The 12,795-nt window shown below is 40.6% G+C and overlaps 1 protein-coding gene across 1 annotated transcript in view; it reads right to left on the bottom strand.

Annotated features, from left to right (window-relative positions):
* Positions 1-12,045, bottom strand: part of LOC143378713 (uncharacterized) — an 87,484-nt gene extending 75,439 nt beyond the window's left edge. Inside the window, exon 1 of the mRNA XM_076830639.1 lies at positions 11,821-12,045. The gene's annotated coding sequence lies outside the window, so the exon portion shown is untranslated. The remainder of the gene's footprint in view (positions 1-11,820) is intronic.
* Positions 12,046-12,795: the final 750 nt, after the last annotated feature.

The following is a 12,795-nucleotide window of genomic DNA, read 5'->3' as shown; positions in this document are numbered from 1 at the left end:
AAATTTATCTCGCTGCGAAGCAAGGACGCGTGGGAAGTAGAAGGGATCCGAAAGATTAAACCTACCCTCTGATGATTGAATCTACCCTCAAACAACGAAGTTTGCTGGATGCTCGCAGCGACTAGACTTCATGGCTCGTACGATCTAATGAGAAAATCGAGACGCTCTTCTTCTATCCTAAACGTCTCTATTTCGCGAAAATTGGAAACCCGACTGCTTGGTGTGCGAATGAACGAGACTTTCAAATTTCGAAAATCATTTTAGGACTTATTTCTCTAAAACCTGTTACTAAAAGTGCATTCTGGGAGGAGTAAAATGAAACGAAAATCCTGACAACATACTAATTTTAGACGAAGTTGCTTTGTGCTTGTCAAGATGTGTTGAACTGTGAGGAAATAATTGATTTTAAAATCTTGACAGTACAAATTTTAACAGTACTTTCTAAAGTGTAGGTACTGTTTACAGTGCAATTGTGACGTTTCCAGTTACTCGTTTCTCCCCATTTTTACACTAACTGACAAATTTCATGCACAGTAAAACTTTCGAATGTACTCGTCAGCTGTCTTGTTGTAAATTTTTCTTTCAAGAGTTTGTATACCTTAAAATGCAGTGTCAACGTTTTGAAGCTGAACTGTTCCTTAGATGTCTCGATTACCACCAGGGATCCTGACTCCTGAGAAATGAATGTCTCGTAATGACTTTTATTTTACTTCACTTTTCCAGAGATGCATGTTCAGTTCATTAAAGCGTCTCAATAAAAGAAACGGTATTGAACTGAAAAATAAATTACAGCCCAGCACAGTGGCTATCCTCTTTAATTGCTCCTCGAAATACTGGATTTTACGGGGTGTAAATTTTAATTGCGCCTCATCTCGTATTTAATAATGGTACTTATTGCATGTTTTTATTCATATCTCTTCATCGACCATGCAATTCAGCTTCTAATCACGCGACCACACACACGTTCATTAAGCAGCCTTTTTAAACATCGATGATCGAATAATAACCTTTTGTATCCCGCGAAAAGAAGTGATTATTTCAGGCACGCGATTCGTGCTAATCACGCTCCACCCGAGTATTAAACTTTACCAAGAAATTCCTTTTATCCGGCATGGTTGCTGGACATAATTTAAACGTCCAAATCGGGAATATGATTGCGGCTGAAATTTCTATTAGTCTGAAAAAGAGTCACCACTTTCTCGTAAAAATCAGGTTCAGAGAAAAAATATGTGCACGCCCGAAGATTACCAGGTGCAGACGCCAAAACTGGTAAAATCAGAGATTTGCACTTCGTGCTTATTTACCTGCATTACACGTTTGGTTAACGGTATACACTGTCAGCATTTCACTAGACACTAGACACACACGCTATCTAGGCCGTATTGACAGTCCATAAGCTGCCTCTTTATTCGTTTCATGTAATGAGTTACTTCCTATCCCGGTTCTTCAGAGTCATCGTGACCTGAGCACAGACTCCCTTCGTCGTACACTTCACGCACCCCTCCTTGCTCAACAGAGATAACGAACTACGCACATACACGAAAGTATTGAAAATGTTAAGGTAATAATTTTTATTTTTAAGTGGGATTTATAAATTTTTAATCAATTTTATATTGGCGATATAATGTCTTTGTTTAAACCATATAAATTTGAAATATAAATGATTAAACATTTTGGTTAGAATTAGAAGTTCTATATTTTATTTCAGTTTAATTGGATTTTTCATCTTTCCCTACCCCCTTTCGTGGGACGCGAGAAATAGCGGGCATAACTGTTGCGCACTGTCCTTATCTCGTTGTCAGTCTACCGTAAACTTGACTTTACGAGCGCTGCACGACTGCCGCGCATAGCTTTTTCGCGGTTTCCTCTGCATTTCGCCCCGTCTCGCCGACGTAACGGTTCCCCGTTGCAACTTGTCGAGCTCGTACGGCAGGAAGATCGAATCCCCCTCGACCGGCTGACATTTTTCCATTGGAGAAGTGTGCCACCGGAAAAACGCCACCGTTTTCATCGCGGTAGCTCGAGCGCCGGCCCAAACTGCGATTTCTCCAGTCGATTGCAGTAGAATTGCAAGAATTAATAGATTCGGTAATTACGCGGAATAGGCGTTTCCTCGCCGATTTCAATGATTTTTGGATATGTTGTAAAACTCAACATTCCGAGCAACTTTTTCCTGTACATGTTACCGCCGCGCGGTCTTCGTTTTCGAGATATTTGCGAAAAACTACCGTTGATTTAGTCCGACGCAACGCATTCCACTTTCCAATTTGTCCCGGGTATTAGTTTGACACCGATATGAGTTTGGAGCATACAGTGGAGCATACATAAACGGGCATACAGTTTTTTTAGAAAAACGACTTTGAAAACACGACCTGCACTTTTCCCATTTCGCAAAAAAATCATTCTTTTACTAATGGCAGCTCGCATAATAAGCTGCACAGAATAAATAAAAAATTGAAACTTTTTCTTTTTTTACAGCTTGACACACTCAGATTCGAAAAACTGTCCCCGTCAGAGTTCGCAGCAATTTTTAACGTTAGTAACACAGGCGATTTGCCTACTGCTATTTATCGAATGCGAAATAAAAAAAACAAACGTTCTTACTTTCATGTTAGAAACACGTTCTACGCGTCCTCCTTCCATTCCTCCGCATACTTCACATCTACGTGGGTATGTAATAGCGAACTCCTTCAGAAATTCCAGGTCTGCGCTTGACAGGCATGTTCTACTTACTGATGCGAAACTTGCAGCATTTTGCCTCGCGACGAAATTATAGCACAACAATAATCATTATTTTAATATAAATGAAAATCGATTCTAACAACCAACAGGAGTCATTTTTCAACCCACGTTAACGAAACATTTTTTACTCGCGAGGAAAGTGTACGAATTTCGGGACACAGATTTGTCTCTGCGTATACTTACAAGGGGAGGACACCATGAGGTAGACACCGATTTTGATGAGCCTTGGCTCGATGGATCTATGTCGAAAATAAGTAAATAGGTGTCCGAGCGTTTCTGCGTTATTTATTTGTAATATTTACGTAGATAATATCTACGCAGATATTATAGAATTTTTATGTATTTTGGTTCGTACAAATTATAAAAAAATGTTATTTAGGTATTATTCTTGACAAGTTCTCTTTTCTGGTCAATACTTCTTATGAAACTATTAATTACTTATGTTATGATTTCCATAACTTTTATTAAATAAACGCGAAAAATATGATATTATTCAATAAAACTAGTACCTAATAGTTTAGTACTTTTCTTTGTCTTATGGAACCTTTTTTAATAAATCTTCTAATACACCTTGTTCCCATGGAACTTTTATTATATAGGTTCTAAAATATCTGGTCCATGAGAACACTTTCTAAAGAAGTTCCTAAGGGTAACGTTTCTTTCAAGAAAATTTCCACAGGAACAGATATTTTATGCAAACAAATTTTGTACACCTTCTTTATGACGAGTAGTCCCTTAAGGGTACTAGGCAGTCGTTCCTGTCCAAAATGAAGCATTTCTGTTTCAATTAATTGCACAGAAACCAATTGAAACTGAGACTTGTTCTTTGGCACGAAGTTTATTAACATCATAAGCTTTAAAAAAAAAATTGTGTAGTCAAAAATATGCATTATATATTACGCTTCAGATGGATCATTAAAAAGGCTTTTTAAAAAAAGTTTCTTTTGTTTTGCAGTGATAACTCAGAAACGGAGGTTCCAATCGATTCAAAACAAATTCGAGGGTCTTCACAAAATCTGTAGTTTCGGACCAGACCAAAATTAAAGTTAATGAAAACTCTTATTCTTTATGAAAATAAATTAAAACCCCATTGAGACCCCATTGATGAGGTTTTACCATCCCCCAAGCCCCAAAAGGTGAGGTCTCAGTTTATTTTCATAAAGAATAAGAGTTTTCATTAACTTTAATTTAGGTCTGGTCCGAAACTACACCTTTTGTGAAGATGCTCGAATTTGTTTTGAATCGATTGGAACCTCCGTTTTTGAGTTATCACTGCAAAACAAAAGAAACTTTTTCTCAAAAAGCCTATTTAATGATCCATCTGTAGCGTCACATATAATGCATATTTTTTACTAAACAAACATGCTTTATATAACTTATGATGTTAATAAACTTCATGCCAAAGAACAAGTATCAGTGCCAATTGGTTTCTTTGTAATTAATTCAAACAGAAATGCTTAATTTTAGACAGGAACGACTGCCTAGTACCCTTAAATGATCAGAAATTGGGACATTCACCTTATGTTCTAACATAATTGTTTTAAAACCTATAGTTCCAGAACTTTTTCGATCCTGCTATAAACGATATATACCAACAGTGCGCGAAATCTAAGCCCTTTTTTGGTATCCGAACCTTATGCTCCCATCTCCTCAGCTTACAATAAGTGAGCACTGTCTACCCTGTAAGTCCTAAAGCCTTTTTCAAAAACACCCTCCATGAGAATTAAAGAAAAACGTGTGATGCCTATCATTGTTGTTATGGCCAGCAGCGCTACTATTTCATCGTTTCGTCTCCTTGGGGAAGAAAGAACCGCGCGATCCAGTAGGGACTTCCCTGACATACCGAGCGAACGTCGATCCATGCCGCACTCCGAGCGCTCCATCTCTCCATGATCGCCGCTCGTTAACTTCCGCGGTTAATTACATCACGGTCAATGACGTAAGGCAGGAATCATCTGCATGGAGCTTGCACGGCATGCGAGAAATTATCCCAGAATATTTTCGCGCGCTGGTCATTGCGTACCAATTCCTCTGCTTGCGTGGCGTAACAAATTATGCGACGACCTCCTCCGTTACAATTGGACGATCCATCTTCGCGTTTGGGGCTTGTTATTAGCCGACGTGGATATCGAGGGTACAGGGTGTTCGTGTTATTAAGTACTCTCCAGCGATTTTCTTGCACGCGGTAAGTGTATAAGGAAGAGGAAACGGTTTCACTACTTTTTTTATCAGCAACACGATGATTATTATTATTATTGTCGTTGTTACTATTCTTATTATCACTATACGGTATTTATTATGCCAGAAATAAATACAGTGCAAAAGGTTTGTAGCGCTTATTGCACCATTAAACTTTTGTTTGAAACATTCTTTTCTGACTGTTATACTTTCAGAGTTAAAGGCGAAAAAGTGGAAGTGCCAATTTGACTTTGAGGTTAGTTTTCACCTCCTTAAAGGGCGATAGGGCCCAAATGAAAGACACCGTTGCTCTTCTTTTGAATCACTCTAAAAACCCATAAAGTTGCGTTCCAATCGGTGAGTCCGGGTTCGCGGTGTTCCCTTGTAAGTGTCGCTCCGTAACATAAATAAGTGAAGAACTCCTTCAAAGAGGAATAGCTCTACGGAAAGAGTAAACAGTCGAACGCTATGGATCATGTTTCGAAACATGAAATCGTCGGTCGAAAAGACCGACATGCGCCTACTCCCGGGTTAAAAACAAAGCCCCATTCGAAAAAAAGGGTATTCCTCACTTTCGCCTTATCTTTGCACCATATTCGCACAGGCATTCAGCGAATCCTTATCTACGCGCTTATTTAACAGATATTCAGAAGCACTTTTCTGGCAAGCAATGCCCCAAACTCGGAAAATATTATTCTACATTTTTCTATACAGTTTTTTTTTTTTTTTTTTTGCGAAGAATCACCATCAATAACGGAGCACCCTGTACGTGTACATATTTACGAGTGTACAGCCGCGGGATATAACGGCACACGATATCACGCTTCAACCGCCGCGGCGAATAATATTCAGCATTAGGAAACACGCTTCGCCACTTATTACCCTAAAACGAAACGCGCCACCGCCGCTGTCGATGGCGGGTCGCTGGGAAATTACGCGTTTATGCAGGAAGAACTCGCGCGAAGTAGCATCAGATTCTATTTCAGTCACATCTAGCGTATAAAGCGCTCGATAATCGTCGCTACCGACCATGCCCATTCCCGACCGACCATTCCTTGGCGCGTGTAATTCTAGAGATCCTCCATCCATCCCGCGATTATTAATTACAATCCGACGCGGCTGATTCCCTTCTCGATTCAAGCGTTGCGCGAGCGATCTTCGATGATTCGCGTCCGCAGGCCGCTCAACGATCCCGCCAGGTTCGAAGAAGTGAATTATAGGTGTACCGATCACTGGTGAAATTTGTAGGTGGAGTTAAGACGGGCGGGCAGTCAGTGGGAGGTCTTTAATTCCAGTTACTTGATAGCGATTACTCTGTACTGGATCGTACGACAAATCTAGAAGGTAATTATCGATATTCCCCGCAGAATTCACGTGACACAGCTGTCATTTGCTTCAGCTCGTGCCTTGGTGATCTCATTGTCACAATATTACAGGGTGAGTCACGATCAAACGTGAAATAAATTCTGCTCGACAGAATTCGCAGTTTTGATCATTGCGACAGAAGCGATAAGGCTTCAACTGGGAATTCACGGATTACACTGTCCAACAGGCATTTTAGTTTGTAACATTCAATAGCCGTTTGTTATAGATTTTTGTCCGCTGAAAACGAATCCGCAAACTGTTTGGCGCAATGACCCTCGAGGTTTCGAGAAATTCGATTTTGGAAGAAATTTAAATTTACAAATTTGAACATCTTTTGTGTTCAAACAGTAATAGTTATTCGGTTGCTCCATCAAATTATTCTGTGAACCCTCGCGAACACAATGATGTAAGTTATTATTGAGTTATAAACATTTAAATATGTTTAAACAACGATCAAAGGGAAAAGGACACCCGAAATGCACCAATTTTTGCAGATATTTTTGTATATATTTCAGAAACTAAGGGTCTGGGAGGAAATCTGACTACTCCACGCGATGCAGCAGACATTTTGCCTCCGGAAACCGTCAACAGAAGTGGTAAAACAGCATTTGTTTTCAATACAGAAACGAAAGAGTTTGGCAAAATGTGCGGCGCGGACAGTGGTAGTCACGCGCGTTAAGTGATTGTGTGATGCTAAGTGGCAGTGGACTAGAGCTGTTACTTTTTGACCCGTCGAGTACCCGGCTACCCAGAAGTTGTTTCCCGGAAAAAGTAACAGCTCTACTGTGTACCGGCCACCGCCGTTGACTACCAACTGTCGACGCCGCACGTTTTGCCAAACGCTTTCGTTTCTGTATTGAAAACAAAAGGTGTTTTGCCACTTCTGTTGATGGTTCCCGGAGGAAAAATGTCTGCTGCATCGCGTGGAGTAGTCAGATTTCCTCCCAGACCCTTAGTTTTTGAAATATATACAAATATATATGCAAAAATTGGTGCACTTCGGGTGTCCTTTTCCCTTTGATCGTTGTTTAAACATATTTAAATGTTTATAACTCAATAATAACTTACATCATTGTATTCGCGAGGGTTCACAGAATAATTTGATGTAGCAACCGAATAACTATTACTGTTTGAACACAAAAGATGTTCAAAGTTGAAAATTTGATTTTTTTCTCAAAATCGAATTTCTCGAAAACTAAGGGTGATGGCGACAAACGATTTGCGGATTTGTTTTCAGCGCACAAAAATCTATAACAAAAGGGCTATTGAATGTTACAAGTCCAGGTATTTTAAATGGGATACCATAAGTTAGCGATGATATCATCAATGATCGAGCGATTTACAGTAAAACGAGGAAGTTTATTTAATTATTCTTGTGATATATATTTTTAATACTTCGTGAATATTATTTCAATACCACTGCAGACCACTGAATCCTTCTTTACGATCAGTAAAATCAGTGACCCAACATTTTTTAAAACCATGGGACTTGTCGAAGATTGCTTCCGAGTATTCCGCGCATTCCAACTATTTCCTGAGACGTTTCATTCTATTCCTACGAAGAGTAAAGGTGATCCTCGATGTGCTAAGCTTTAGTGACTCATCTCGTATGTCCTTGCAGCTTCGCGTCAGGGAAGAAAAGGGTGTATTGATGAAAACGATCGAAATAACGACGCGATGCTGCGGGGAGCGTTGTGCAACCAGAAACTATCCCATCAGTGACACCGATCATGCTCTGAACTAGGGTAATCAAGGACCCCACCTGCTAACGCAGATATTTCTCGTTCCCCACCGATGACAGATGTCCGCATGACAGCGTTAAACGAACGGTGTCAAACAGACGGCAAGCACCAAGTAATAATCCACATCTGGCGATGTTAACATTTATCGTTCGTAAATCTATCACTTCCTTCCGTTTCTCCCTTGCTAATGTTTATTATCACGGAGCACTGTGTAAGTTTGGATCGCTCCTTTAATCCTGCCGCTATTTGTAACGGGAAACCGTCCAACTTCGGACTTGTCGTCCTTTAAAACGGAAAGTTCTCCTGCTGCAATAGGGAAATGCGCTTCTGTCGATACTTAATAGTTTACGGTCAATTTCTTTAGCTGTAGGTATACAATTTTAAGTAGGTAATTTCAGCGAAGCATAATGTACTTTATAACGCGTGGCGCTTAGAGTTTCTTGCATCTGTACTGACGTTGCTAATAGAAAAATATGCATAAAAAGGAATAAGAAATTTCCCCCGATTCATGAGTATTTGTATAGAAAGCCTGGAATACTTTCTGATCTGTATAATAGTAGATTTAATTCATTAATAAACTCAGGACAAGAGGTTTGCCAGGCGTTCCTAAAAATTTGGTAGATGAGAACACTCAGAACTTTGCAAAATGTCGGCGGATGACAAAGGCCATTGACGACACTTTGCTTTTTGTATTCGAGGGGCTTCAGCAAGAAATTTTGAAATAATGAGCACATTAAAGGCGACCTCCCAGAAGTTTTATCGCTTGGAGCAGCGCAGTATTATCCTAAATCCTTGGCTAAACTTATCTAGTCAGGGAATCTGAGTTCGTGCGATATCCGACGTGATGTATCTAGTGAATATATCTTAGTAAATTAGGTGTACATAGATAAGAGACATGAAATATTTGCTGTATCCTGAATGGGACTTGTTCACGGCCGCGACAATTTCTTTCGCGTAATATGAAGAAACTTCTATATAATCTGTCGATTCTAAGCGTCAACATCAATGCGCTAATAGAATTCAGAAACTATAGGACCTAGCGATAAAGAATAATGGGAAAGGAGGATAAAATAGTCGTGAATTCACAAAACAGTAAGCCCGAAGAAATTTTATTCTTCTACTTGTCGATTCGTATTATGTGTATTTTTACGATAAGTTGACTGATTGGAGAATATAGTTCCATGTTATCGAATTAGAGAGTTTCCACTTGCGTGCCTTCCGAGCTTCACTGGCCATCGCTATCTAGCAGTAAACACGAAACAATCTGCACCGGTGTCCGAAAATATTCCGCAAAGCATTAAAATTTATCGGCTCTAATCGTCAAATGGAAATAGGAGAGCAATGGCAGAATCTCAAACCCGAAACTGGAGAGAAGAGAAGTTTAGACCAGGGCTGCACAAGGAGCCGTGTCTAGCGCCTAACTGCGAGCAACCAGCCGAGCCTCGAGCAGTCGGAATACGTACACTTACGCTTCGCGCCTACGAGCACGCACCTACACTACTGCAGCTCCCATCACTGATTCTATCCTTAGCAACGGGACAGTTCGACGCTCGGCTGGTTGCTCGCACCTAGGCGCTAAATACGGCTCCTTGTGCAGCCCTGGTTTAGACGATGAAGTAGCACGAATAATGGCAGAAAATAGATTTTTCGTAATATGTATTTCCGCTGACATTATTTAAACTAAACAGCTGTATTAAGACCAAAACATATGATTTTCTGTAAATCCACTCTAACAAGGGAAGATCCCGAACCCGGAAATTCAAAAAAAATCTGAAACTGTGAATATGTAGGGGATTTCCTTCTGATTACAAGCCAATTTTTTTCGCTGCCCAAATTCACTCCAAGGGGGTGAAATTAACCCCTGGAAATTTGGCTATTTTCCGTTTTTATTTTGTAACTAGAAATCTGTAAGAGATAGAAAAAAAGTTTCAAGACGAAAGTTACTTCTTTTAATTGGGGCTATTATTTGGTAACTCACAGTTCTTGTAGTTCGCGAGTTATAACACCAAATCGGAAAATAATCGGAATTTAAGAGGTCAATTTCACCCCCTCGGAGTGAATTTGAACAGCGAACAAAAATTGCGTTGTAATCGAAGTCTTAGAAATTTTTAAATTTCCGGGTTCGGGATCTTTCCTTGGAAGTGAAATCATCACGTTCTTTCGTTTCAGCAATCATGTTCTAAAGAAGTCATTGGGCAAAGCAATGATTAGGTACATAGTGTAAACATACCTACTCGCGGCATGTGTGATGCAGATAAAAAAGATACGTTTCCTTTCTAATTTTAGAAGTGGAGTGATATTATTGAAATGATAAGAGTAAAACACCTTTGTCTCTGATATCTCCGCCGCTATCCGTAGTATTTTTGTACCATTTATCTAAATGAATGTCAATTGGCGAGCTACCGGCTACATACACATATTATAGCCAATGTAAATCGCATCCATTACGCGCGAGTTTATGATCAATCGTTTCTTGTCACTCGATTGCGAATTCCTTTTGTCCAATTTCTATGCACCTGATCTCTGGTTACACCTTTTGTGAAGGAGTCAATGGAGTGTGGATTAAGAAATTATTTTGAGCGCGTTATTCGCATTATTTCAAGAGCAACTATTCAAATGAAATAGTTGAAACAGATATTTATTCGAGGATTATTAAATTTTCTGAAGACTGAAATTAATTTTCAATTTCTTCGTGAAACTAAGTCATGTTCTTGGTTTTCATATGGCAACTCCAAAAACTCTGCTGCTCTCTAAGAGTCTGTTTAACCCCAAGTGATTTTTCTTTGCTAATAGACACAAAACTGGTGAAAAAACTTTTTGCAACTTTTTATGACTCTATCCACTTGTTATATACCTGTATTCCCAGATTAAAATTATTTCGGGCTGAATAACTCGAAAAAGGCAAGAGGGTTAATGTCCTAATGCCCTGTGTTTGAAAATGTATACCTACATACTAACACCACTATTTTATGAATTTATGTGCAGTTCGTGTAAACAGCTGGATGCTTTATATACTCCAATGCGAAAAGGTGGCAGCCCTGTACGAAGATTCGAAGATTCACAAACCTCTCTGACACTTGAAAGTGACAGTCCAGAATCATTAAACGCTCCTAGAAATTACACTACCTTCAAACTCTGTTATATACCTATAATACTAATTCTCATCCCTTATCCCACTTCAGCTACATTTTTCCTTTCTCTTAAATTTGGATTAAGTCTAAACGAAATAGTAAAATAATCTATTAAAATTTTACAAACATAGTTCTTCGCACTAAACCCACCCCAAGACTATATAACACCTTGCCCCTTAACTGGTGAAGCTGGGTCCTATGTACTCCGTGACGATACTTTAGACGCTGGTTAATTTCGACGATTTTTCACGTTAGAATACAAAACAATTAATTGTAATTTTATATTCTTTACAAATACGATTTTATCTGTATCACTTGTTTTAATGTGCTCACTGAAAAGGTTCGAATGCTTCGATCCGGCGAAAACCTGAAGCTTTTACTGCGCGAGTAGAAGTGAAGGTTGGGGTAGGTTGAAGATTACATACGATAATATTCCAGTACCGTAAAGGAAACTACCCGTCATATTCCTCCATGTAAGAGTACTAGTCCCCTACACTCTGTCAACGAGCCAGCGGCAGAACCGCAACAACAAAAAGAGAGCGCGACGTGCCATGTTTACGGAAACCACGAAATGCAACAAGTGCTTCGAGGACGAGTGGCAGTCTCCCCTGATACTAGAATTCACCCTTCTCAACGCTAAATACAATAACAGGGCCGCCTACCTGTCGCTTCAGCCGGTGCACAGACTTCGATATTCGCCCAGCGCGGATGCAGCAGTCACGACGGATCACTAAAACTTCTCTCGTCACGTTCAATTTCAGCGGGGGAGCACCGTTTCTCGCGGGAACATTGACGGAACAGACGCGTATTACGCGCGACGCTCGAACACTGACTGACGCGACCGTGCGCCGCTCGCCCGCAACGTTAACCCCCGACTACGGACGGCGCCTAACTGCTCGCCACGCGATTGGTCCGCCGTCGACCGACCACCTTGCACGTATATCGTGTACACCTGGCTGAATCGCGCATTGCTCGTCCCTCCGGATTCGTGTGCGTTCGTACGCGCGACCAGGAACAATAGAGGTGGAACTGGTACCGAGCGTACTCCTTTTTTCTTCCACGGCGAATGAATGAGATGCACTCGCCGCTGATGGCTCACGTTCCAACTCTCTTCTGTGCGCTACGGTATAGATCGGTGGGCCGGTGGGCCGGTGAACCGGTGGGCCGGTGGGCCGGTGGGCCGGTGGATCCGCTTACCCTCCAGAAATCGGATTCCAAATTTTCAAATTTTTAATTTTATTATTAATTTTTAATCCATGCCACTAATTAGAGTATCGGTGGAGGCAGTGGGAAGCCGCAAAATTAGGGGACGCGTTTCAGCTGGCGCGGCGCTTCAAGTCGACAATCTATGGAGAACATAGCGCCTTTATCGATTTAGCTGTCAAGGCTGTAATTGCACGGCGCCGTCGACGAGCAGTATGCACTGCTCCTCGTCGAAATGGTGACTTGTTACGGGGACACGAATATCGCGGAAAATCATGAGCGCAGGGTTTCATGTATCGCTCAGTCGCTTCGATTGCTGTTGCGTATTTATGCAGAGGGTAGTCGCATTTCGAAGAGACGTTTCGATTAACTTGCGTTCTTATTTTGCTAATTTCTTGTTAGTCATTTACGCGGGCCCAGCTGGTGCCTTTTTG

This window comes from Andrena cerasifolii, chromosome 2 (assembly GCF_050908995.1).
Source record: "Andrena cerasifolii isolate SP2316 chromosome 2, iyAndCera1_principal, whole genome shotgun sequence".
Lineage (NCBI taxonomy): Eukaryota > Metazoa > Arthropoda > Insecta > Hymenoptera > Andrenidae > Andrena > Andrena cerasifolii.
The sequence above is the reverse complement of the archived record's forward strand: the minus strand, read 5'-3'. Positions and strand labels throughout refer to the sequence as shown.